The 6,000-nt window shown below is 36.0% G+C and overlaps 2 non-coding genes across 2 annotated transcripts; both read left to right on the forward strand.

The window, feature by feature from the left end:
* Window positions 1-1,578: 1,578 nt before the first annotated feature.
* On the forward strand, window positions 1,579-1,652 carry Trnai-aau (transfer RNA isoleucine (anticodon AAU)). The gene has a single exon. It is a non-coding gene; the product is annotated as a tRNA-Ile (tRNA).
* A 4,274-nt stretch (window positions 1,653-5,926) lies between these two features.
* Window positions 5,927-6,000, forward strand: Trnai-aau (transfer RNA isoleucine (anticodon AAU)). Its single transcript has one exon. It is a non-coding gene; the product is annotated as a tRNA-Ile (tRNA).

A 6,000-nucleotide genomic window follows, 5' to 3' on the forward strand; every position in this document is an offset into this window, starting at 1 on the left:
ATATTTCAAAATATTATATTTCATTATTTTGAGGACTACATTTTGTGAGAAAACACATACAAGCCTGGACGTTGTATAATAAGATGTTTTGGCTTTTATAATTCTTTTGCTTTGTGCTTTTATAATCTAAATAAGAACGGTTGTGGTGAACACACCATTTCTTGACACTACAATACATTGGAGACATCTAGTAGCTGAAGAAGGCGTGAGCTGTCCATATATTCCATTTTATTTGGTCTTTACCCTTGATACGTTACAGTATGACAGTGGAGATCTGATTTTAATCATGCTGAGTTAGGCTTGTCTCTTTTTCTTTCTTGACGATAAATTTACTCTTACTATTATTATTAATATTATCATTATTAAAACTGCTAGGAGTAGCAGTAGTTCATATGTCAGTTCCAGTAGTAGGTAATTATTTACTGGTCAATTTGAATCGATCAGGGCTTTAGGGCGGGATGCTAGATAGTAAATATGCTAGAGCTGAATTTGCATCAGATAACTCCTGAAAGCGTAGTCAACATGATAAAACCTTGCCTATTAGCTTCGTGATCTGTAGATTTCCCACCATGAGGCACACTAGTTTCTGGATACTGTAGGCATGTCTACTTCATTTGTTTCATAATTATCATCATGGTTGCCTGTCGTTTCGCCAAATATTACAGATTGCTTAGCGATTGCTGCTGTTATATTTCTTATCACGTTATACTTTATAGACGAGTGTGTCCTAAGTAAAAATGAACTTGATGAACTTTGGTAAATTATTATTTTAACTTACCATACTGCCAATGTTCATTTCCCAATCAGTTGGTAATAAGAATGCACATTCATAGAAATCAGTATAGAGCATAGCAACTGTTTAACCTCAACAATTTTTGCTGAAATCATATTGTCAAACTGTATATTGAAGTGTCCAAGAGGATAGTAAGATATGTTTTCTTTTATAATTTCCGAATTATGCATTTTACATTGGTTCAATAGATTTTTATAATGATAACACACACGTTGACCATGCGAAGTTCGTGGCTTCGATCGCCCCTTTACCCATACTTATTTTATTTTCTCATACGTCTCTTTCATTTCTATTCTGCAGCACAAATTTCAATTTCCATTTGTAAAGGCACAAAATCTGTACCTAGTTATCTCGTAAAACTATATTATTCAATTCTAAAAGCTGCGTTAGTCTGCTACCCAAAACCTGATTCAGAGGACCATCTAAGATATATATGAGACCTGCAAGTGGAAGTGAGACATCCACGACTAACCAAGAGCCACCTTGGTATGTGTCTTATCTTCGTTCTCTCCAAAAGCTCGAGGAGTAATTTATGACTTTACTTAAAACAACACGCAATGTGTTAACGTTAGCACATTCGGCAATTATGAAAAGACCAATATTTGTTATAATATGGGAGTTATGCATTTTACATTATTTCCATATATTTTATACTATTAACATACACGTTGGCAATGCTTTTACGTACCCTAATTGTGTGGTTCCTTTTGCTAATCATTCATTGTGTGAAAGTATGTACTCCATCTGTATTTCTAGATTGTGTAGGAGGATTTTGATTAGCAAGTGGCCGCATAGCTCAGTTGGTTAGAGCGTCGTGCTAATAACGCGAAGGTCGTGGGTTCGATCCCCCCTGTGGCCAATAGTTTTCATTTTCGTTACTATTTTCCTCTCTATTTCTTTATTTACCTTTATTTTTTCTCCTTCTCTTTCATTTCTTATCTGGAGTAACGAAATAAAGTCTGTGCTATTATTTTTTAAAAGTTTAACAATTCAATATCAAAACTTTATGTTACCAAAATAATGATTCAATATACGTTATATTTGAGATCTAGAAGGTGAAGTGAAAGATCCACAATCAGCTGAAGCACACTTTGGTATGTGTCTTATCTTCGTTATAGCAGTGAGCACGAGGAGTAATTCATAAGTTTACCTTAAACCTAATATAGAAAGCTGTCAGTTAGAACTTTAGGCAAACATGAAAATAAATAATAAACATATTTTGGGGTATTGCACAGTAATAAAGTAAAGGTGTGTTCTCGATGTCTAGATCCGAGCCAGCTTATGAAAAGGTGACTGGATTTTGTGTGCTATAAGTGTGGGGAGAAGAGCCATGTAGCTATGAATAGCAAACGGCAAAGATTTGACAGTTGTGGAAGGTTTTCTTTATGTGTCAATGAAGGATATGCGACAAATGCCACAAGGAAGCCCAAACATGTACATGTTACAGAGAGGACATTGTGGAAGTGAATCCGCAGATTGGTGATGCTAAGAGGGAGGAACAATCATTGGAGTTACAGCTTGCCGAAGATGATGAAGAAGACGTTGAGAATTAAATACAGGATAATTATAGTGAAGAAAGAGGGGAGGAAACTGTGGGAAGCAGAGTCGATAAGACCGAACAAGAAATAGAATCGGAGGAAGAACGAAACAACAGGCGTACTGTTAGTGATAGATCGGTGACGGATCCAGGAAGTGATGACAGTAGGATGGTAGTTGAAGTCGCTGTTGAAAGGCAAACGATGTTCAGAGTTTTCAGGTAAACGGAAATGGAAATAACAGTACTGATATAGACACTTTCAAAGTCATACACAGTTGGAGAAGACGGTTTAATACAGTACCTAGACTGAAAACGAATAGCATGCGTCTCAAATCCATTAAATAATTTCTAGTATTCATGGAAATGATAAAACATGCGACATAATTTAATACTTTAAACACACTAATCATTATAATGGCCTTATATATTGTATCTCTAATTGTAAACGGCATGCTAGATTTGAATAAGCGAAAGTCTGTTTTAGAAATATTTCTAAAAAATAAGAGGCCATATTTTATTATTGCAAGAAGCCTTTTGGGATGATGAGTTTACTGAATGTATCAGAGAAAATGAGATTTGTAATGGTGACATATTTGATAGCAATGCCGTCATTAGGACGGCTGGTGTTGATGTTTTAGTAGTGAGAGAGGTGAAAAATCAAGTGGCACATGAAATGTTTCATAAGGGTAGAATTTTACATTTAAAATAGATCTTGATGAAGAGTGGTTGATTTAATCAATATTTATGCTCCAAATCTTGTGCGAGTAAGGTATACCTTTTAATGAGATCAAACACATATTTGCATAACAATACTAGCGATAACACTATCTTGGTTGGTGCGTTCAATAACGCTTTATCTGGAATTGATCGACATAACAAAACCTTAACAGGGCTTTCTAAAATTAGTTATGATAGAAATACAAAACGACACACATTGTCGCATTTAACCTACTCGACACACTATTGACATTCGGTCCCAGACTATTTGGAATCAGGTCACAATTAGTACTTCGAGTTCAGTACCCACCATTGTAGTTCTAGCAGTTTTCGTCTATTTTCAGTACATTTTTTCCTCTTATTTTGGTGGGGATAGAAGAGTTATATATATGCATTTCTTGTAGGGATTTAAAGGTAATTGTTTATTCTGAAGAATATGAGTTCTAGGTGTGGTTTTCTCTTTGTATATTGGCGACAGTGACTAGTGTGTTATAAGGCTATGGTGATGGTCCTGAAGTGAAATATGTGTTCTATTTACATGCTGCTCTGTTGACAGTCCAGCCTCTCAAACAAATGCAGGTCAACCTTTGACAAGAACTTCACCGTGATATCATCTTTGACGGTATCTTAAATTAACATATGATTGTATTGATTGTCACACAGTGGAAAGGTCAGTATTGAGAAACAAATGTAGTGAACATATAGAAAACTAAATTGTATTCTATGTCCACGTTGCTGTAAAGGACAAACTGTGCCTCAGCCAACAAAGGCGACACACTATTTGCATCCGGTTCCAGACTGTGCATCTAACTTATTTAGCATTGAACTCTATAACGCAAACCTGGTTATGGTTCCGAACTTTGACTGGATGCACAACATCATTAACACTTCGGTGCGTCAAAATGAACAAATTTGAAAAACTATTAACTTACTTTTCTGTGCAAGATTAGTTTGGAAAATGGGATTATTTGAGTCAGAGGTTATGCGAACTATGATAAATTGAATATTTATGCTGCCGAGTGGTCTAAAGCGCTGTCCGTCACTGATCACTGCCATCTCACCTCTGTCTGCGTGGGTTCGAGTCTCGGGCTCGTCAAATGTAGATACGTGAGAAAGCTTGCCGGTAGCTTCTTGTGGGTCGGTGGTTCTTTCCGGGGTTTTCCCGGTTCTTCCTCCACCATTAATACTGGCCGCCATGTATAGCCTATCTTGTGCTGAAAAATGGCGTTAAACCCTATAACAACAACAACAATATTTATGCTGATTTTCACAAGCCATTGACCATCAAATATATGGTCTGCATATTTTAAAATATTATATTTCATTATTTTGAGGACTACATTTTGGGAGAAAACACATACAAGCCTGGACGTTGTATAATAAGATGTTTTGGCTTTTATAATTCTTTTGCTTTGTGCTTTTATAATCTAAATAAGAACGGTTGTGGTGAACACACCATTTCTTGACACTACAATACATTGGAGACATCTAGTAGCTGAAGAAGGCGTGAGCTGTCCATATATTCCATTTTATTTGGTCTTTACCCTTGATACGTTACAGTATGACAGTGGAGATCTGATTTTAATCATGCTGAGTTAGGCTTGTCTCTTTTTCTTTCTTGACGATAAATTTACTCTTACTATTATTATTAATATTATCATTATTAAAACTGCTAGGAGTAGCAGTAGTTCATATGTCAGTTCCAGTAGTAGGTAATTATTTACTGGTCAATTTGAATCGATCAGGGCTTTAGGGCGGGATGCTAGATAGTAAATATGCTAGAGCTGAATTTGCATCAGATAACTCCTGAAAGCGTAGTCAACATGATAAAACCTTGCCTATTAGCTTCGTGATCTGTAGATTTCCCACCATGAGGCACACTAGTTTCTGGATACTGTAGGCATGTCTACTTCATTTGTTTCATAATTATCATCATGGTTGCCTGTCGTTTCGCCAAATATTACAGATTGCTTAGCGATTGCTGCTGTTATATTTCTTATCACGTTATACTTTATAGACGAGTGTGTCCTAAGTAAAAATGAACTTGATGAACTTTGGTAAATTATTATTTTAACTTACCATACTGCCAATGTTCATTTCCCAATCAGTTGGTAATAAGAATGCACATTCATAGAAATCAGTATAGAGCATAGCAACTGTTTAACCTCAACAATTTTTGCTGAAATCATATTGTCAAACTGTATATTGAAGTGTCCAAGAGGATAGTAAGATATGTTTTCTTTTATAATTTCCGAATTATGCATTTTACATTGGTTCAATAGATTTTTATAATGATAACACACACGTTGACCATGCGAAGTTCGTGGCTTCGATCGCCCCTTTACCCATACTTATTTTATTTTCTCATACGTCTCTTTCATTTCTATTCTGCAGCACAAATTTCAATTTCCATTTGTAAAGGCACAAAATCTGTACCTAGTTATCTCGTAAAACTATATTATTCAATTCTAAAAGCTGCGTTAGTCTGCTACCCAAAACCTGATTCAGAGGACCATCTAAGATATATATGAGACCTGCAAGTGGAAGTGAGACATCCACGACTAACCAAGAGCCACCTTGGTATGTGTCTTATCTTCGTTCTCTCCAAAAGCTCGAGGAGTAATTTATGACTTTACTTAAAACAACACGCAATGTGTTAACGTTAGCACATTCGGCAATTATGAAAAGACCAATATTTGTTATAATATGGGAGTTATGCATTTTACATTATTTCCATATATTTTATACTATTAACATACACGTTGGCAATGCTTTTACGTACCCTAATTGTGTGGTTCCTTTTGCTAATCATTCATTGTGTGAAAGTATGTACTCCATCTGTATTTCTAGATTGTGTAGGAGGATTTTGATTAGCAAGTGGCCGCATAGCTCAGTTGGTTAGAGCGTCGTGCTAATAACGCGAAGGTCGTGGGTTCGATCCCCCCTGTGGCCA

The sequence above is a fragment of the Sinohyriopsis cumingii genome, chromosome 14 (assembly GCF_028554795.1).
Source record: "Sinohyriopsis cumingii isolate HCF-2022 chromosome 14, ASM2855479v2, whole genome shotgun sequence".
NCBI lineage: Eukaryota > Metazoa > Mollusca > Bivalvia > Unionida > Unionidae > Sinohyriopsis > Sinohyriopsis cumingii.